Below are 22031 nucleotides of genomic sequence, written 5' to 3'. Positions count from 1 at the left end.
CGGGGACAAAGATGGACTTTGAGTCCGGAGACGGCTTGACGGATGGCTTGTTCAGATGCTCGTGGGAGACGCCGGATGGGATGGCCTGCCGGGATGACCTGATCTTAGCTAGCGCATCGGCGACTTCGTTTTCTGTGCGCGGGAGATGGAGGAATTCGCAGCCGTTAAAGAAGCTGGACATCTGCTGGACGAGGAAGCGGTAGCTGGCCATGTTGGCGTCGCGAGCGTCCCATTCGCCAGAACACTACTGCACAACAAGATCCTAGTCGCCATAGCATAGGATGCGCCGAATGCCGTGTTCCTTGGCAAGCTGGAGGCCATGCACAAGGGCTTCGTACTCGGTACCATTGTTGGAGGCAGCGAAGTGGATCTGGAGTGTGTATCGAAGCCGGTCGCCCTTCGGGGAAGACAACACGATGCCGACCCCTAAGCCGGAGCGCATCTTGGAGCCATCAAAGTGCATGTGCCAGTACGTCGAATCCGGTGGTGGTGGTAGGTACTGGCTCTCGATCCAGTCGACGAGGAAGTCGGCTAGAGCTTGGGACTTTATCATGGTGCGGGGCTCATAGAGGATGGTGTGGCCGGCTAGCTCGATCGCCCACTTGGCGACCTGGCCAGAGGCATCCCGACAACCATGATCTCGCCGATGGGGGCCGTGCTAACAACAGTGACAACATGCTCTTGGAAATCCTGCTTCAACTTCTTGGTGGTAAAATACACGCCGAACACATCTTCTGTTGGTGCGGGTAGTTCAGCTTGGAGGCGGAAAGCACCTCGCTCAGGTAATAGAACGGGTGCTGGACGGACTGGATCTTGCCCTTCTCTAGTCACTCGACCACCATCACCGTGCTGACCGACCGCGAGGTGGCGGTTATGTAGAGCAACATCAGCTCCTTCTTGGTCGGCGCAGCCAGGACGGGTGCAATGGAGAGCATGCTCTTGAGATCCTGGAAGGCTTCGTCCGACTGGTCGTTCCAGTCGAACGACATCGTCTTCTTCATCAGCTGATACAGGGGCAAGGCCCTCTCACCCAGCTGGCTGAGAAACTGGCTGACCGAGGCCAAGCAGCCGGTGAATTTCTAGACACTCCGCAACCGGGCTGGCTTGTGCATGCTCTCAATGGCCTTGATCTTCTCCGGATTTGCCTCAATGCCGCGCTCCGAGACGAGGAAGCCGATTAGCTTTCCAGCCAGCACGCCGAAATTGCACTTCTCCAGGTTGAGTTTGATCTGGTACTCACACTGATTGCCGGCGTCAGGTGCTGCTTGGTCTTCACCATGATGTCGTCCATGTAGACCTGGATATTGCGGCCGAGTGGCGGCAGCAGACATTTCTACATGCAGCGTTGGAAGGTAGCTCCGGCATTCTTCAAACCAAATGACATGGTGATGTAGTAATACGCCCCAAAGGGTGTGATGAAGGACGTCTTCAGGGCATCGGCCGGGTCCAGCTTTATCTAGTGATAGCTGGAGTAAGCATCCAGGAAGGACAAGAGATCACAGCTGGCAGTAGAGTCTATAACTTGATCGATCCGCGGGAGGGCGAATGGATCCTTGGGGCATGCCTTGTTTATGCTTGTGTAGTCTATACACATGCGCCAGGTCTTGTTCTTCTTCAGGATGAGGACTGGGTTGGCCAGCCACTAGGGGTGGAACACTTCCATCATGAAGCCGGCCGCCAAGAGCTTGGCAACCTCCTCACCGATGGTTTGTCTCTTCTCTTCGGAAAAGCGACGTAAGGGTTGACGGATAGGCTTGGCGTCCTTGTGGACGTGGAGTTTGTGCTCGGCGTACTTCCTCGGAATATCCGGCATGTCCGTTGGGGCCCATGCGAAGATATCCCAATTCTCATAGAGGAAGTCGACAAGCTCGCCTTCCTATTTGCTGTCGTGCCGAGTGCCCACGACGATGTACTTGCTGCCGCTGGGGTCTTCCATGTTCAGCTTGACTTTCTTGGTCTCGTTGGAGGGCTGGAACGAGGCTTCGTCAGCAGGCTTCTTAGCCGAAGCTGGCATGGTGGATGTCTTGTTGGCCAGCGCGACGATCCGATCGAGCTGGCGCCGCTCCTCGGCTATGACCGTTTTTCTCCGATACAAGAGTAACCGTTATTCTCCGTGAGGAGGTCTTGATTGTATTCTCCGGATGGATCTCCTCCGAAGAGGTGCGGTTCCTCACGAGGAGTAGATCCGGTACGGATGAGCAATTCTCTATCTCAAATGAGCTATCACAATCCTAACCCTAAAACGTAGGTGGAAGGGGAGCATATATAGTCTAAGGGGTGAAGGGGTACATGGGCCTCGGCCCAGAGGTGCTGCATGCAGGAAGGAGGAGGCCAGATGTCCGAGCATCGGGCCGGATGTCCGGGCGTTCGCGACGGGCCAGATGTCCAGGCTGACCGGCCGGTTGTTCGGGCTGGTGGAGTTGGCCCTGTTGCTCTCTGGATGGACGGGGCGGATATCCGGGCGGGGGGCCGGATGTTCGGTGCTTCAGGAGAGGCCGGATGTCCGGGGTGGCGGCCGGATGTCCGGGCTGTCGGGGCATGCTTCTGTGCTTCCTGGACGGCGTGTCCGGATGTCCGGGGCAGAGACCGGCCGGTGAGGCGGGCCGGATGTCCGGGCTGGACGCCGGATGTCCAGTTCCTGTAGCTTCTTCGGCAGAGTCCTGGCCATGTAGATCTCCAGGGGCCGGATGTCCGGGGCCATGGCCGGATGTCCGGTGCGTGGAGGCTGTTCTCGCCTTATTTTGTTGGTTCTCTTCTTCCGTGGACTTGGGGTCTTGACCATCTTCATGTACATGCTCGGGACGGTCCTCTTGGTACCTAATCATGCACAACATTCCTGATTTAGGTAGTAACCATGTCTCGAGAGGATCATATGAGATATCACTGAGAGAAGTCACCTCGGTCTCGAGAGCTCTAGCTCGTGCTCTAGTGATGGGTCCTCTTGGTGCTTGGTGAGACGATTATAGGTCCATGGGGATGGCCGAAGGATGCTCCGCATCACTTTCTGATCCCAAGGTCTGTCGTGATCCTGAGACCAGCTAACAGCCCCTCGTATTTTGCGGTGTTGTTTGTCGATCTCTCCCGGGGGAAGTGCATTTGGATCAGGTACTTGAGGCGTTCTCCGGTGGGGGTGACGAGCAGCACGCTGGCACCAGCACCTTGTAACGAGAAAGCCTCATCGAAGTACATAATCCAATAACTACTTGCCTCTTTGCCGGGAGGGTGGTTTGTTGAACTTCTTCGTCGGGCGTAGATGTCCATTCTGCTATGAATTCCGCCAAGGCTCTGCTCTTCATCGTTGAGCTGCTCTCGAACTTAAGGTCAAACCTTGACAGCTCCATAGCCCACTCCACGATCCTCTCGGTTGCATCTGGGTTATGCAAGATCTATTGCAAAGGGAGGCGTGTGACGACGGTGACTTCATGTGCTTGGAAGTAATGATGCAGCTTTCTCGAGGCCATAAGGAGGCCGAAATGCAATTTTTGCATCCCAAAATACCTTCACCTAGCCCTCTGCAAGAGGGAGCTGACAAAGTAGACTGGGTCCTGCATCACCTTCTTCTTCTACTTTACCTCGCTTACTTGCGCAGGCACTACCTTGCCGGGATTCGATCCTGTCGGGGGACTCTCCCTTGCCAGGGTCAGATCCTGCTGGGTCCAGTTCTTCTCCTAAGGGCCTTGCCGCTGTTGTCGCCTCTTCCTCAACTTCTCTCTGCACCACTAGCGCAACACTAACCACATGATTTGTTGCCGCCAGGTATAGCAGCAATGACTCTTGTGGCTTGGGCGCGACCAGAATTGTTGTAGAGGAGAGGTATCTCTTCAAGTCCTATAGTGCTGCCTCTGCCTCCGGGGTCCATTTCATTGCACCCGCCTTTTTCAAAATCTGGAAAGAGGGGTGGGCACACTCACCAGACTTAAAGATGAACCTGCTCAGGGCGGCGACGCAGCCGGCAAGCCTTCGGACATCTTTGACCCGTCTTTGGCGCCTCAGTTTGCTCGATTGCTTTGATCTTATCGGTATTTGCTTCGATCTCGCGTTGAGACACAAAGAAACCAAGAAGCTTGCCGGACGGAACGCCGAACACGCACTTCTCTGGGTTGAGCTTGAGGTTGATCCTGTGCAAGTTTGCAAAAGTTTCTTCCAAGTCCTGCACGAGCGTAGCCATGTCCTTGGTTTTGACCACTATGTCATTCATGTAAGCTTCCATACTTCTACGGAGTTGGGTCTCAAAACCAATTTGGACTGCTCGAGCGAATGTTGAACCAGTGCTCTTCAACCCGAAAGGCATCCGTACAAAACAGTACGTACCACATGGGGTGATGAACGCGGTCTTCTCTTCATCTTCCTTTGTCATGAAAATCTGATGATACCCTGAGTAAGCATCAAGGAATGACAGCAGGTCGCACCCAGTAGTGGAGTCCACTATCTGATCGATACGTGGCAATGGGAAAGGATCCTATGGACAGGCTTTATTAATATCAGTATAGTCGATACATAGCCTCCACTTCCCATTGCCTTACGTACTACAACCGGATTGGCCAACCATGTCGGGTGGAGAACTCCCTTGACCAAACCTGCCACCTCCAACTTCCTGATCTCCTCGACGGTAAACTCTTGTCACTCCAAAGCTTGCTTTCTGACCTTTTGTTTGAAGGGCCTCGCATGGGGGCAGACAGCAAGATAGTGCTCAATCACCTCCCTGGGAATGTCGGGGATGTCGGATGCTTGCCATGCAAACACGTCGACATTCGCCCGCAGGAAGGCGACGAGCACGCTTTCCTATTTACTATCGAGGTTGGAGCTTATGAAGAAAGCTCCACCCGTGACATCCTCCTTGACAGACACCTTCTTAGTTTCCAGGGGGACCGCCTTGGACTTTTTGTTCTTGCCGGTAGAGCTCTCTTGTACATCTCCAGCGGAAACACAGCACTCCGAGGAGGCGCGTTTGCTAGAGAGGGTACAGAAGCCCTTGCCGGAGCCAGGTGTCCTACCGGCGGTCGAGGCCTTATTGATCCTCTTCTCGGTAGCAGGAGCAGGTGCCTTGGTGGAAGATGCTGCAACCGCCCCTCGATAGAGCTGATCGGCGCAAACGAGCGCATCCTTCCTGTCGCAACTGACGGTGATGATGCAAATTGGGCCAGGCATATTCAATTTTTTGTATGCATAGTGCAACGCCGCCATAAACTTGGCCAGCACAAGGCGACCAAGGATCCCGTTGTATGGTAATGGGATCTCAGCGACACCGAAAACGATCCTCTCCATCCTATAGGTGACGTCGCCACCAAATGAAACTGATAGCATGACCTTTCCCTTGGGCTAACTCCTCCCCGGATTGATCCCTTGGAACGTGCCCGTCTCCTCGAGATCCTCATCGGGGATCTGCAGCCTCTTGACCATGTTGGGCGATATCAAGTTAAGGCTGGCCCCACCGTCAACTAACATCTTCGTCACCTGGAGGTTGTGTATTGTTGGGGATACCAACAACTGCAAACACCCGACCGAAGTGGTGCGATCGGGGTGATCCTCAGCGTCGAAAATGATAGGCGTGTGGGACCACATCAACAGCTTCTGGGCATCAACTACTGGTTCCGTTGCATTAATCTCACGCGCCCACTATTTCAGTTGGCGGTGGGAAGAATGCAGCAAAGCAGCTCCGTCGACACAAATGACTTCTGTTGCCTTCTGGAACTCATGTTTGGTGGATTCGTCATCATCATCATGATCATCATCCTCCTCCTTCTTGTCACGGCCTCGGGCAGGCCTCTCTTGTTGCTTTTCCTTGTTGCCACGTCCCCCTTGGCCGCCACGCTTCTTGCCGGACCCTTCAGCGCCTCCTTGGCCCTAATCCTTGTCTCGTCTCTCGTACTCAGCCCTTTGCTTCTCTATCAGTAGCTCCACTTGGCGGAAGTTCTGGAGGTCGTGGCCCTTGGTGCAGTGGATCTTGCAGTACTGCTTGTCGGAGCCCTTTGACTTGTTGGCAGCCGCCAAGGGCCGGCAGGTGTTGCACCCGGCAATCTCCTTGCCAGGGTCGTCAACCTTGGCCTTCTTGGTGCTATTGGGGTCGCCAGATTCCTCGAGGGCAAGCACACGGTCTTGCCCTTGCGCTTCCTATTACGCCGTCGGCCTTTCTTTGCTGGGGCGACGATGTCTTCGTCTTCAGATTCACTTCCCACATCGGCGTCTTCGCTGGGGTACTTCCTTCCTTCTTCTGCTCGGGCACATCTGTCAGCCAGAATGTACAGCTTGGCAACATCGCGCCCTTGTTCATGGCCAACTGTCTAGGTGAAGGAAATATGCCCTCGAGGCAATAATAAAGTTATTATTTATTTCCTCATCTCATGATAAACGTTTATTATTCATGCTAGAATTGTATTACCCAGAAACATAATACATGTGTGAATACATAGACAAACATAGTGTCACTAGTATGCCTCTACATGACTAGCTCGTAAATCAAAGATGGTTAAGTTCCCTAACCATAGACATGAGTTTTCATTTGATTAACGGGATCACATCATTAGGAGAATGATGTGATTGACTTGACCCATTCCATTAGCTTAGCACTTGATCGTTTAGTATGTTGCTATTGCTTTCTTCATGACTTATACATGTTCCTATGACTATGAGATTATGTAACTCCCGCTTACCGGAGGAACACTTTGTGTGCTACCAAACATCACAACGTAACTGGGTGATTATAAAGGTGCTCTACAGGTGTCTGCAAAGGTAGCTGTTGAGTTGACATATTTCAAGATTAGGATTTGTCACTCCGATTGTCGGAGAGGTATCTCTGGGCCCTGTCGGTATTGCACATCACTATAAGCCTTGCAAGCAATGTAGCTAATGAGTTAGTTACGAGATGATGCATTACGTAACGAGTAAAGAGACTTGCTGGTAACGAGATTGAACTAGGTATTGGATATCGACGATCAAATCTCGGGCAAGTAACATACCGATGACAAAGGGAACAACGAATGTTGTTATGCGGTTTGACCGATAAAGATCTTCATTTAATATGTAGGAGCCAATATGAGCATCTAGGTTCCGCTATTGGTTATTGATCAAAAATATGTCTCGGTCATGTCTACATAGTTCTCGAACCCGTAGGGTCCGCACGCTTAAGGTTTCGTTGACAGTTTTATTATGAGTTTACGAGTTTTGATGTACCGAAGGTTGCTCGAAGTCCCGGATGTGATCACGGACTTTACGAGGAGTCTCGAAATGGTCAAGACATAAAGATTGATATATTGGACGACTATATTTGGACACCGGAAAGGTTTCGGGTTAGATTGGGAAATACCGGTGCTCCGGGAGGTTATCGGAACCCCCCGGGAGGTATATGGGCCTTATTGGGCCTTAGTGGAAAGGAGGGGAAAGGAGCAAGGGAGGGGCGCCCCCCAAGCCCAATCCGAATTGGGAGGGGGGATGGCCCCCCTTTCCTTCCTCCCTCCTTCCTCTTCCTTCCCTCTCCCTTTCCTAATAGGAAAGGGGGGAGTCCAACTCCCACCGAGTTGGACTCCCCCCTAGGGTGCGCCACCCCCCTTGGCCGGCCCCCTCCTCCACTCCTTCATATACGGGGGAGGGGGCACCCCATAGATACAACAATTGATCTCTTGATCTCTTAGCCATGTGCGGTGCCCCCCTCCGCCATAGTTCTCCTCGATAATATTGTAGCGGTGCTTAGGCGAAGCCCTGCGACGGTAGAATATCAAGACCGTCACCACGCTGTCGTGCTGACGGAACTCTTCCCCGATATTCTGCTGGATCAGAGTACGGGGAACATCATCGAGCTAAACGTGTGCAAGAACTCGGAGGTGCCGTAGTTTCGGTGCTTGACCGGTCGGGCCGTGAAGACGTACGACTACATCAACCGCGTTGTGCTAACGCTTCCGCTTTCGGTCTACGAGGGTACGTGGACACACTCTCCCCTCTCATTGCTATGCATCACCATGATCTTGCGTGTGCGTAGGAAATTTTTGGAAATTACTACGTTACCCAACACCAGGAATCTTTCAATTGCTCACGTTCTGGTGGAACACGCTGATCGCGGCGGCGGGATGAACATCGAGGATGTTGTACTGCACATGGCTAAACCTCTATACGTACTTGCACAAAGATTCGTCGTATCTCTGAGGGATCACGTGCAAGTCGCTTGCCTGTCCAGGAGCCATGTGGCTGCCCGTGAAGGCACCAATGAACTTGTGGCACAGGTCGGACCAAGAAGCGATGGAATCTATCGGCACATGCATCAACCATGACTTTACGTTGGGCTTAAGTGCCAACGTGAAATTGTTGGCGAGTATCTTGTCGTTTCGTGCCCCGGCAGCTTGCATCGCAATAGTGTAAACACTCAGGAACTCAAACGGGTGAGTCTTGCCGTCGTACTTCTCTGGGACCTCTGGTTTGAACGTGCGGGTGTTGGGCCACTGGAACTGCAGCAGCTCGCGGGTGAATTCTGGAAAAGTGATTGCTTATGTCAGGTCGCTAGCATCCCCTAGCGCAGGCCTGTACTCAGTGGGCCCAGCATGCCTATCAGACTAGTGGCATGCTTCCCGTTGCCGCTCGATAGTAGTCCAGGCGTCCTCCTTGAGGCGCTCTCGAAGAACTCACCGTTGGTCAGGGCACGTCCACGGGTCTGACGACGCCGTGGACACGTTGTCCCGGGCATCGCCCCGATGGGCCGACCAGGGCGGAGGGGGGTGCATCGTGGTTGCAGCTCCCTCGACCCTTCCACTGCCTGCACGCGTCGGTTCATCATTTCGGCGCCGTGAGGGGCTTGCTCCCTGGTGGCCATCCCTGTTGGCATGGCCAATAAGGCTATGGATAGCAGGCCTCCACTCTTCTTGCTTCTCTGGGCAGGAGGAAAGTCAAGGAGGAGCTGCACTCACGACAGTGCTTCCGCTCGCGTGGGTGGCAGCGACAGGAGAGAGGAATGGGAGGAACTCGGACTTCTAACGATGTTAGAAGGAGTCCCATCACGATTCGATAGCACGCGCTCTTTTTGCCTGCATCATGGCGTGCATGTCGGCCTTGCGTGTCTTGAGAGTGACGCTGAGGGCTCTTGCCGTGGCGATGCCCGGGATCCTGAACAATGCAGCATGGTTCATCGTGCATGAGCTGAGGAGACCGCGGCACACGCATTGGCGAAGTCAATCTTCTGCCCTTGGAGGTCCCCGCACCACCTGCAGGTGGCACAGCTCCATCCTTGGGCACGGTGGCGCGCCGACCTCCATCGTCGGTGCGGAGGACGCCGACTGCCTGACTTCTTGTATTCAGATGGTGCGGGCGATTTCGATCTCCTCCACCACCGGCGCCCGCCCCGTCGCCCGTTCGCGCGGTGCGGGCGGAGCGGCCTCGGATGGGCCGATCGCCACAGTCGTCTTCTTCTTTGGAGCCATGGCGATGAAAGAGCTACTGTACTAACTACAGACCAGATTCTCACAACGAACTCCCCCTACCTGGCGCGCCAAAGATGTTGGCAAAACAGATCACCTATGGGGTCACAAGGATCCTTTCTACGTTCGGCGGGAGATTAGTTGCACGAAGAGCAGGTTGAGCCTTTAGCACGCAGATGACTTTTATCTAGGTTCGGGCCGCAAAGATGCGTAATACCCTAGTCCTGCTTTTTTATGGTTATATGTGTGTTCTTGACCTTTTGAACTAGCTATGGTGCGTGCTTTGTCCAAAAGTCTGAATCCTCTATCTGTGTGCCTCGGGCCTCCTTTTATACACAAAGGGGTTGCCACAGGGGCACACAGGAGGTGGCAGGCTACAGTGGTATGAGCTTATCGCTCGATTAACATAGGACAAGTGCATTTAATGCACTGCCTACGTGTCCTTTCGCTTTATTGGGGACGGCAACAAAGGCCATCTCGTCCTTCGCCGCTCCTCCTCGCCTCGCCACGCGTCTGGGCCGACGAGGCATGCAGCGCCACGCTGGCCAACCAGCTGCTGTGTTGGTGAAATGGTACGCTTCCACGAAGATTTGCATGCCGCCATGCAGGTGCCTGCTTAGCTGGCGTGCCTATCGTCGTACTGGATTGGTGGTGAACCAGTGAAACCTTGCCGGGCGCGGGTCTGGCCACGGCTCAGCGATCGTCCCCGGCAAGGCTTGCTAGGGGCCTTGGAGTCGTCCCCAACAAGGGTCTTGTCGGGGGTCTTTGCCTTCTAATCCCACGTGGATTCGTGGGTTGCAAATCTTTGTGAGGGGCTGCATGCTACCAGGCATGTGCTCTCAAAATCTGGGTCTTAACGTTGTCGATGGTATCAGAGTTCTCAACCCCAAGGGTGGTGGCCTTGCTGGTCTCTTCGCAGGCCGCTCCGGCAAGGAGCTTGCCGGGGGGATTCGCAGGTCGCCTCGGCAAGGCTTGTTGCCGGGTGTGCCCCTGCTCGCCTCCTACTGCTTGTTGCCTTGAGCGTCTGCTTTGATATTCTATGCTCCCGCCTTGCCTTCTGCCGTCCTCCTCTGCTTTGCCAAGCCATATTGTACGCGTGGCCGCAACCGTCCGTGCACAAGTGAGGGTTACAGAAGTACCCACACTTTGTACACCGATAGACTGCGGTGGAGAGGGTGTTTTGGTGCCCACGGAGTACAAATGGGGAACGGAGGGAGAGAGGAAGGGGGGAACCATGTCTACGGGGCTCACTTGTCTCAAATGCGAGTAAATTTATAAACTTAGCCCCCATTTAAAATTTCCTACATCACAACAATATTAGTCGGTTGGGGATAGGACGGTAATCTCGCATACACCGAATATTTCTCGATGGAGATTTTGGCTAAGAAGAGTTTGTTTTTGCACCCACCGTGTATGAATTGGGGAGGGAGGTGAGAGGCAATTTCGGCCAAGGAGAAACTGTGTTTTGGCGCCCACCATGTATGAATCCGGGGAGGTGAGAGGCGGAGGCAGTTAAGTCACGTTTGGGTGAAATTACAAGCCTACCCCTATCGAAACCTATAGAAATCGAGCTGATAGGCTTTGCGTGTCAGGGATAGGTAGTAATTTCCATCTCGTAGATTTTGGTTTCGGGCGGTTACTGGGAGTTTCCCTGCTTCGTTCAATTTTTTGCAGAGAAAGAGTGCAGGTTTACCGTGCCAACTCAATTCGAATCCTATTTGTATTCTTTTTCGGGCAGGATCCATTTTGTATTCGAATACAAATCTATATACATCATTTTATATATATACTTTCAAAAGCACAACACCGTTCATACATAAATATGGTTTACAAATGGCATGATATCCGATTCATAAGGCTGGATCCATCTTAATTTGGATTTTCAAATATTTGAAACCACTTTATGTTAAAATCCAATGTCTGCATTCCTCGCTAACTGTGTCGTGGTGGGCGCATGGCAGATGCTAAAGGATGGCTAAAGAAAGGAGGAGGCTCGAGGGCACCGGTGGGCTCCATAGGCGAGGTCGGCATGAGCAAGCGAGAGACGCAAGACATACCCAGGTTCTGGGCTCTCCAGATGGATAATACCCTGATACGTCTCGAATGTATCTATAACTTTTTATTGTTCCATGCTATTATATTACCTGTTTTGGATGTTTAATGGGCTTTACTATATACTTTTATCTTATTTTTGGTACTAACCTATTAACCGGAGGCCCAACCCAAATTGTTGTTTTCTTGCCTATTTCAGTGTTTCGAAGAAAAGGAATATCAAACGGAGTCCAAACGGAATGAAACCTTCGGGAGAGTTATTTTTGGAACAAACGCAATCCAGGAGACTTGGAGTAGACGTCAGGGAAGCTTCGAGGAAGACACGAGGGTGCAGGACGCGCCCTACCCCCTGGGCGCGCCCCCCACCCTTGTGGGCCCCTCGTGGCTCCCCTGGCCGACTTCTTTCGCCTATATATATCCATATGCCCCGAAAACTTCCCTGAGCACAATTGATAAAGAGTTCCACCGCCGCAAGCCTCTGTATCCACCAAAAACCAACCGGGATGCTATTCCGGCACCCTGCCGGAGGGGGGAACCATCACCGGTGGCCATCTTCATCATCCCGGCGCTCTCCATGACGAGGAGGGAGTAGTTCACCCTCGGGGCTGAGGGTATGTCCCAGTAGCTATGTGTTTGATCTCACTCTCTCATGTTCTTGATTCGGCACAATCTTGATGTACCGCGAGCTTTGCTATTATAGTTGGATCTTATGATGTTTCTCCCCCTCTACTCTCTTGTAATGGATTGAGTTTTCCCTTTGAAGTTATCTTATCGGATCGAGTCCTTAAGGATTTGAGAACACTTGATGTATGTCTTTCATGTGCTTATCTGTGGTGACAATGGGATATTCACGTGATCTACTTGATATATGTTTTTGTGATCAACTTGTGGGTTCACCTTGTGAACTTATGCATAGGGGTTGGCACATGTTTTCGTCATGACTCTCCGGTAGGAACTTTGGGGGACTCTTTGAAGTTCTTTGTGTTGGTTGAATAGATGAATCTAAGATTGTGTGATGCATATCATATAATCATGCCCGCAGATACTTGAGGTGACATTGGAGTATCTAGGTAATTAGGGTTTTGGTTGATTTGTGTCTTAAGGTGTTATTCTAGTATGAACTCTATGATAGATCGAATGGAAAGAATAGCTTCGTGTTATTTTACTATGGACTCTTGAATAGATCGATTAGAAAGGATAACTTTGAGGTGGTTTCGTACCCTACAATAATCTCTTCGTTTGTTCTCCGCTATTAGTGACATTGGAGTGACTCTTTTTTGCATGTTGAGGGATAGTTATATGATACAATTAAGTTATTATTGTTGAGAGAACTTGCACTAGTGAAAGTATGAACCCAAGGCCTTGTTTCCTAGCATTCCAATACCGTTTACACTCACTTTTACCACTTGTTACCTTGCTGTTTTTATATTTTCAGATTACAAATACTCATATCTACCATCCATATTGCACTTGTATCACCATCTCTTCGCCGAACTACTGCACATATACAATTTACCATTGTATTGGGTGTGTTGGGGACACAAGAGACTCTTTGTTATTTGGTTGCAGGGTTATTTGAGAGAGACCATCTTCATCCTACGCCTCCCACGGATTGATAAACCTTAGGTCATCCACTTGAGGGAAATTTGCTACTGTCCTACAAACCTCTGCACTTGGAGGCCCAACAACGTCTATAAGAAGAAGGTTGTGTAGTAGACATCAAGCTCTTTTCTGGCGCTGTTGCTGGGGAGGTGAGTGCTTGAAGGTATATCTTTAGATCTTGCAATCGAATCTTTTAGTTTCTTGTTTTATCACTAGTTTAGTCTATAAAATAAAACTACAAAAAAATGGAATTGAGTTTGCCTCATACGCTTCATCTTTTTAATATCTTTCGTGAGAATGATGGAAAGGAAAATTGTGCTCAAGTGCGAGAAGAAGAAGTCTATAAAATGTTTGTCACTAAATCTTTGAATGAGGAGCATGATTGCAATGTTGTTAGTATGAAATCTTTGAATATCCATGGTACTAATGATTATTGCACTAGTCATGATGAAAATGTCTCTTATAAGCATGTCAATTTTTGTGGAGTGCATAGAGTTTGCAAGTACACACCAAATAGGGAAGATAGATTTTGCAAGAGGAATAAGTATTTAGAAACTAAATGGTTGCAATAAAGGCTAGATGCTTGTACAGAAAATTTAAAATTTCTTTGCCATCCTTGTGAACTTTGCAATGAACGTGATCGTATCGTGTCCCCAATGCAAATTGTTTCATGATCGTATCGTGTCCAAAAAATGTGATGACTTGATTTCCCTTGCACATCATAATGAACTTAGTTTGCTTTTGGGTTATGAAGAAATAAAACGTATAACTAAAGATATGCCTGAATTTGTCCTTGATAAAGCTCTTGATTTTGATCTAGAAGAAATTTTTATGTATTGTGCGGTGAATTGCATTGAAAACCCTTATGTTGCCAATTATATAAAGGAAAGAAAGCAAATGGAAGATGAAGAGAATACTAATTAAATGGAAGAGACTTGCCAATATCCTCCTAGTATTTCTTATGATGAATCAGGTAACGAGGAGGACCTTTCTATTCAACCAATCTCATTAATAAGGAGCTCAAAAAGAGGGTTGAACGCACACATGATGTGAAGAATAAAAAGAAAAGACAGAGAAGCAAAGGTAGAAAGGTATCCCTCCCAAATGATGTTGCTCCTATTACTCATTGTGATGATGGTAATTGGTATACTATTGGTGCTATCCATACTATTAATGATGAGAGTGATTATGCTTATGATAGGAAAAGGCCCAAGCTTGGGGATGCTATGTTTGATGAGAATGACATGTTTGAGAATATATTGCTGCAATTAATGCTTTTCCCAAGCTTGGGTATGCTATGTTTAATGAAGATGATATTTTTAGCCTCCCAAGTTTTGATGTGCAAATTTATTATGATGATAGCATGCCTCCTATTTATGATGGTTATATTGATGAAAGTGGGTTTGGAAGAGTGTCATCTTTAGGAAGCAATGATCCCACTATTTTGGAGGGTGTTGAATCTTATAATATTTATGAAAGTGTATTTGGAGAGGTCATGACTTTATTTAGTGATGAATCCACTATTTTGGAAGAGGTTTCAATTGATTATGATGAGAACAAAGTTGCTACTTATGATGATTATTCTGATGAAACTTATGCTATAAAAAGTAGTGATGATTATATTTATAAAACTTTCCATGATTATGATTACCCTTTTTCTGAACATTACTCTTTTAATATGGAAACAATTTATAGTATTTGAGTCTCTTATGATACTCCCACTATTCCGAATGAGAAGAATTTTGCTTATGTGGAGAGTAATAAAAATTCTATGCTTGTAGATCATGAAAAGAATGCTTTATGTGATGGTTATATTGTTGAATTCATTCATGATGCTACTGAAAATTATTATGAGGGAGGAACATATGCTTGTAGGAATTGCAATAATATCATGTTTCCTCTCGATGTGCTTAAAATCTTGAAGTTATGCTTGTTTTGCCTTCCTATGCTAGTTGATTATTGTTCCCATAAGTTGTTTGATCACAAAATCCCTATGCATAGGAAGTGGGTTAGACTTAAATGTGAAAGTCATATTCTTCATGATGCTCTCTTTATGTTTCAATTCTTATCTTTTGTGTGAGCATCATTGAAATCATCATGCCTAGCTAGGGGCGTTAAACGTTAGCGCTTGTTGGGAGGCAACCCAATTTTATTTTTCGTTCTTTGCTTTTCGTTCCTGTTTAGTAATAAATAATTCATCTAGCCTCTGTTTTGATGTGGTTTTATGTTTTAATTAGTGTTTGTGCCGAGTAGAACCTATAGGATAACCTATGGTGATAGTTAATTTGATCTTGCCGAAAAACAGAAACTATTGTGCGCACGAGAATAATTTTAATAAATCACAGAAAGGTGCTTTTTAGTTGATTCTTTTTTGCAGTAGATCAATAGACAAATTTCCTAGGACTTCCTATTTTGTTAGGGTTTTTAGAGTTCCATAAGTATTCAGAAGTTACAGATTGCTACAGATTGTTCTGTTTTTGACATATTCTCTTTTTCATGTGTTGTTTGATTATTGATGAATCTATGGCTAGTATCGGGGGGTATGAACCATATATAAGTTGGAATACATTAGGTTTAACACCAATATAAATAAAGAATTAGTTCATTATAGTACCTTAAGTGGTGGTTTTTCATTCTTGCACTGGCGGAGCTTATGAGATTTTCTGTTGAGTTTTGTGTTGTGAAGTTTTCAAGTTTTGGGTAAAGATTTGATGGACTACGGAATAAGGAGTGGCAAGAGCCTAAGATTGGGGATGCCCATGGCACCCCAAGATAATTCAAGGACAACCAAAAGCCTAAGCTTGGGGATGCCCTGGAGGGCATCCCCTCTTTAGTCTTCGTCTATCGGTAAGTTTACTTGGAGCTATATTTTTATTCACCACATGATATGTGTTTTGCTTGGAGCGTCTTGTATGATATGAGTCTTTGCTTTTTAGTTACCACAATCATCCTTTCTGTACACACCTTTTGGGAGAGACACAACATGATTCGAAATTTATTAGAATACTCTATGTGCTTCACTTATATCTTTTGAGCTAGACAATTTTTCTCTAGTGCTTCACTTATATCTTTTTAGAGCACGGCGGTGGTTTTATTTTGTAGAAATTATTAATCTCGCATGATTCACTTCTATTATTTTGAGATTCTCTTGGAACAGCATGGTATTTGCTTTGATAAAATTGGTCCTAGAATGATGGGCATCCAAGTTGGGTATAATAAAAACTATCATAGAAAGTGAATTGAATGCTATGATCAATTTGATGCTTGATAATTGTTTTGAGATATGAGGATAGTGATATTAGAGTCATGCTAGTTGATTAGTTGTGAATTTGAGGAATACTTGTGTTGAAGTTTGTGATTCCCATAGCATGCATGTATGGTGAACCGTTATGTGATGAAGTTGGAGCATGATTTATTTATTGATTGTCTTCCTTATGAGTGGCGGTCGGGGACGAGCGATGGTATTTTCCTACCAATTTATCCCCCTAGGAGCATGTGTGTAGTACTTCGTTTCGATAACTTGTAGATTTTTGCAATAAGTATATGAGTTCTTTATGACTAATGTTGATTCCATGGATTATACGCACTCTCACCCTTCCAACATTGCTAGCCTCTCTTGTGCCACACAACTTTCGCCGCTACCATACACCCACCATATACCTTCCTCAAAACAGCCACCATACCTACCTATTATGGAATTTTCATAGCCATTCCGAGATATATTGCCATCCAACTTTCCACCGTTCCGTTTATTATGACACGCTCCATCATTGTCTTATTGCTTTTGCATGATCATGGAGTTGACATCGTATTTGTGGCAAAGCCACCTTGATAATTCTTTCATACATGTCACTCTTGATTCATTGCATATCTTGGTACACCGCCAGAGGCATACACATAGAGTCATATTTTGTTCTATGTATTGAGTTGTAATTCTTGAGTTGTAAGTAAATAAAAGTGTGATGATCTTCATTATTAGAGCATTGTCCCAAGTGAGGAAAGGATGATGGAGACTATGATTCCCCCACAAGTCGGGATGAGACTCCGGACCTTAAAAAAATGGGGGGGAGGCCAAAGGAGCCCACCAAAATAAAAAATGAGAGAAAAAGAGAGAAGGGACAATGTTACTATCCTTTTCAAAACTTGTGCTTCAAAGTAGCACCATGATCTTCATGATAAAGAGTCTCCTATGTTGTCACTTTCATATACTAGTGGGAATATTTCATTATAGAACTTGGCTTGTATATTCCAATGATGGGCTTCCTCAAAATGCCCTAGGTCTTCGTGAGCAAGCAAGTTGGATGCACACCCACCTAGTTTCTTTTGTTGAGCTTTCATACACTTATAGCTCTAGTGCATCCATTGCATGGCAATCCCTACTCGCTCACATTGATATCTATTAATGGGCATCTCCATAGCCCATTGATAAGCCTAGTTGATGTGAGACTATCTTCTCCTTTTTTGTCTTCCCCACAACCACCATTCTATTCCACATATAGTGCTATGTCCATGGCTCACGCTCATGTATTGTGTGAAAGTTGAAAAAGTTTGAGAATAGTAAAGTATGAAACAATTCTTGGCTTGTCATCGGGGTTGTGCATGATTAAATAATTTGTGTGATGAAGATAGAGCATAGCCAGACTATATGATTTTGTAGGGATAGTGTAGGACCTTGAAGTATGTCTAGAGGGGGGGCGGTGATTAGACTACTTGACCAATTAAAAACTTAACCTTTTCCCGATTTTAGAGTTTGACAGATTTTAGCTATCTTTGGACAAGTCAAGCAATCATCACGCAATTCAAGCAAGCATGCAAAGAGTATATGAGCAGCGGAAATTAAAGCATGCAACTTGCAAGAAAGTAAAGGGAAGGGTTTGGAGGATTCAAACGCAATTCGAGACACAGATGTTTTTGTCGTGGTTCCGATAGGTGGTGCTATCGTACATCCACGTTGATGGAGACTTCAACCCACGAAGGGTAATGGTTGCGCGAGTCCACAGAGGGCTTCACCCACGAAGGGTCCACGAAGAAGCAACCATGTCTATCCCACCATGGCTGTCGCCCACGAAGGACTTGCCTCACTAGCGGTAGATCTTCACGAAGTAGGCAATCTCCTTGCCCTTACAAACTCCTTGGTTCAACTCCACAATCTTGTCGGAGGCTCCCAAGTGACCCCTAGCCAATCTAGGAGACACCACTCTGCAAGAAGTAACAAATGGTGCGTTGATGATGAACTCCTTGCTCTTGTGCTTCAAATGATAGTCTCCCCAACACTCAACTCTCTCTCATGGGATTTGGATTTGGTGGAAAGAAGATTTGAGTGGAAAGCAACTTGGGGAAGGCTAGAGATCAAGATTCATATGGTAGGAATGGAATATCTTGGCCTCAACACATGAGTAGGTGGTTCTCTCTCAGAAATGGTAAGTTGGAAGTGTAGGTTTGTTCTGATGGCTCTCTCAACAAATGAAGAGGAGGTGGAGGGGTATATATAGCCTCCACACAAAATCTAACCGTTACACACAATTTACCAAACTCGGTGGGATCGATTCAACAGACTCGGTCAGACCGATTTAGTAAACCTAGTGACCGTTAGGATTTTCGGTGGGACCGACATGCAACTCGGTAGGACCGATATGGTTAGGGTTAGGGCATAACGTAATCTCGGTGAGACCGATTACACAAACTCGGTGAGACCGATTTTGGTAATAAGCTTTCCAGAGAGTTGATCAGGTAAACTCGGTGGGACCGATTCGCTCATTTCGGTGAGACCGAAATGTTACGAAAGGGAAATAGGGAGTTTACATTGCAATCTAGGTGGGACCGATCGCTCACTTCGGTTAGACTGAAACGTTACGAAGGGAAACAGAGAGATGACAACCCCATCTCGGTGAGACCGAGATCCCTATCGGTAAGACCGATTTGCCTAGGGTTTGTGGAAGTGGCTATGACATTTGAACTCAGTGGCGCCGGATAGAAAGAATCGGTGGAACCGATTTTGACTTTGGGTTTAGGTCATATGTGGATGTGAGAAAGTAGTTGAGGGTATTTGGAGCATATCACTAAGCACATGAAGCAAGAGGCTCATTAAGCAACACCTCATCCATCCTTGATAGTATTGGCTTTTCCTATAGACTCAATGTGATCTTGGATCACTAAAATTTAAAATGAAGAGTCTTGAGCTGTTGAGCTTGAGCCAATCCTTTGTCCTTGATATTTTGAGGGATCCACTTTCATCATCCATGCCATGCCTTTCATTGAGCTTTCCTGAAATAATAGTCTTGGAATAGTATTAGCTCAATGAGCTATATGTTGTTATGAATTACCAAAACCACCTAGGGATAGTTGCACTTTCAATCTCCCCCTTTTTGGTAATTGATGACAACATATAGATCAAAGCTTCGACAAATGATAATAAGATTGAAAAACATCATCGCTTTGAGAAGTATGTGATAAGCAAGAGCTCCCCCTAAATTTTGCATAGTTTAAAATTTGCTTTGGACTGCAAATGCACAAGGAATTAGGCTCATGGGTTACTCTTCCATATCACATACATCTTGGTGGAGCGCTCAAAATAATAAAGATAGAATACATGCACTCATCACCAAGCAAAGTGAATGATCATTTAAGGATAGGTAAGATAATATCATCTAACAAGCACAAGTGTGCCTTATGATCAAACACATGATCATCAATGTCTCACAGATAATAGCATAGTATCTCAAGCAATCAAAAGCAAACAAAGGTTTAACCACCAAAGCAAGAGAGAACAAAAGCAACACTCTCTCTCTGGAAGCCTGTGATCTATACATTTTTCTCCCCCTTTGGCAACAAGTTACCAAAAAGTTCATAGAAAATGCATAGTGCTAGATCGACTCTCAGGCTTGATCTTCAGGTGGTGGTGTAGAGATGGATCCTTGGATGAAGGCTTCAGTTGAAGTGGATGGAGCTGGAGGAGTTGGTGATGGAGCTGGTTGAACTGGAGTTGTAGGAGTTCTAGCTGGTGTAGATGATGTGGCTCTGGAGTCTGTCATAGGCACTGCAGCTAACCTATGAGCTCTAGGCACTCTGGCAAATGCTTCAGTGGTAGTCTTGCCCTTCCTCTCCTGCATGTCATCCTAGAGCTGCTCCACAACTGACTGAATCTCAGTTACTTTGACATCTAGATCATAGAATTTTTGTTCCATGATTCTTTCCAGGCTCTCCTAGTTTTGAGTTAGGGTGGCCAACCCCTTCTCAATCCTCAGTGTTGATGCTATCAAGTATTCAAGCTGCTCCTGCTTGTTCTTCAAAAAGTATTCAGATGCCTCCTCTTGAGTTGGCATCTTGGCATCCTTCTCTCTCTTTGCCTTCTCCTTCTTTTCTTGAGCTTGCACTGATGATGGTTCATTCTCATTCATCACAACTTGATTGTCCTCAAAGTCTGGATAGATAGCAAAACGTTCCTTATCCAGCAAGTAAGTTCCTGTGCCCATCTTTGAGTTAATCAACTCCTGAATCTATGGGGCATACCCACAACTCCTCTTCTGATCTGCTGTTGTCCTCTTAATGGTCTCAACAATGAGGCTCATGACCTTGAATTTCTGTGGCACATCAAACAAGTGCAGCAAGTTGATAGCATGCCCTCTAATCATGTTGTGGTCACCTGACTTGGGCAACAGAGTGTGCCTTAGGATCCAGTTGATTGTTGGCAGCCCTGATAGAAGGAAGTGGACTGACCCAAACTTATTAGTCTCAACGGCAGCATCAGGAATTTCCTTGTACATATGAGCCATGGTGTGGTGGTCCATCTTCTTCTTGGCATAGACATCCAAGCCATCTTCACTCTCCTTTGGGGCATTGATCAGACTGGCCCATTTCTCAATTGGTGACTGGTACCTTGTACCTTCAGACATCCAAACTATCCTGCCATCTGGATAGAAGTGTGCTGTGGAGTAGAATTGCATAATGAGCTCATCATTCCACTTTGTGAGCTTCTGCCCAACAAAGTCTGCAACTCCACAAGCAACAAAATTGTCTTGCACTCCAGGATAGTGTTCCTCATTTTCCTTCATGTAGGTCCAGTCGACCCACCTCATATCACACACTATTGGTTTCTTGTCCAACATCACTGTCTCATAGAAGTCCTGTTGTTCCTTAGTGTGGAACCTATAGTCAAGAGCAGTCCTTCTACTGGTAGCATATGGATCTGACAGACTCCACAATCTGAGTCCTGCATCCTTTCTCAACTTCATGTTCTCAGCCACAGGATGAGCATCATTGTGGTCTGGAATCTTGGGCTTTAGCTTTCTCAGGACTTGTCCTTCATCATCTTCCTCATCAGCAACTTCAGGCACTGGGGCCTTGTTCTTCTCAGCAGCTGGAATACTCCTAGTATTCCTCTTTGGTGTAGTCTTGGGCTTGGGGGCAGCTTTGGGTGCTTCCTTGGGCTTTGATGTTGCAACCCCTGACTTAATAGCATCACCCATTAGCTTTTGTGCCTTGGGTGCTGGTGCAGCAACCTCTTCTTCCTCTTCAGAGTCTCTCCTCATAGAGAGATTTCCAAGAACCTGGGCAGTAGTGGTTCTGGCTCTCTTCTTCTTCTTATCTTGACCAGCAGTTTCATCTTCTAATTCAATGGTAAACTTCATAGTTTCTCCGGTGGGAACTTTCTTGGGTTTGGAAGTTGTGACTCTTCTTGCAGGTGCCTCTTTGGGTTCTATCTTTTCAGGCACTTGTGTTGATCCTCTGACCTTCAGCATAGGTGTCCTCTTGGCAGGAACCTTCTTATTGAGTCCAGGCTTTGTGTTCTTTGCTGAGGCATACTCCTTTTTGAGCACTACCTTCTTGGAGGTAGCCTCATCTTCTTCTGCCATATAATCCTCATCTTCAGATTCTGAGGTTCTCTTCTTCCTTGTCCTGGTGGCAGCTTTAGGCAGATTGCTTGGGGTTCTCCTGCTGCCATCATCTGAAGTGCTAGAGGGACTAGTGCCCTCACTCATG

At 47.2% G+C, this 22031-nt stretch overlaps 1 pseudogene; it reads right to left on the bottom strand.

Annotated features, from left to right (window-relative positions):
- Positions 1-827: 827 nt before the first annotated feature.
- Positions 828-21679, bottom strand: LOC119304951 (annotated as a pseudogene).
- Positions 21680-22031: the final 352 nt, after the last annotated feature.

The sequence above is a fragment of the Triticum dicoccoides genome, chromosome 5B, assembly GCF_002162155.2.
Source record: "Triticum dicoccoides isolate Atlit2015 ecotype Zavitan chromosome 5B, WEW_v2.0, whole genome shotgun sequence".
Taxonomy (NCBI): Eukaryota; Viridiplantae; Streptophyta; class Magnoliopsida; order Poales; family Poaceae; genus Triticum; species Triticum dicoccoides.
The sequence above is the reverse complement of the archived record's forward strand: the minus strand, read 5'-3'. Positions and strand labels throughout refer to the sequence as shown.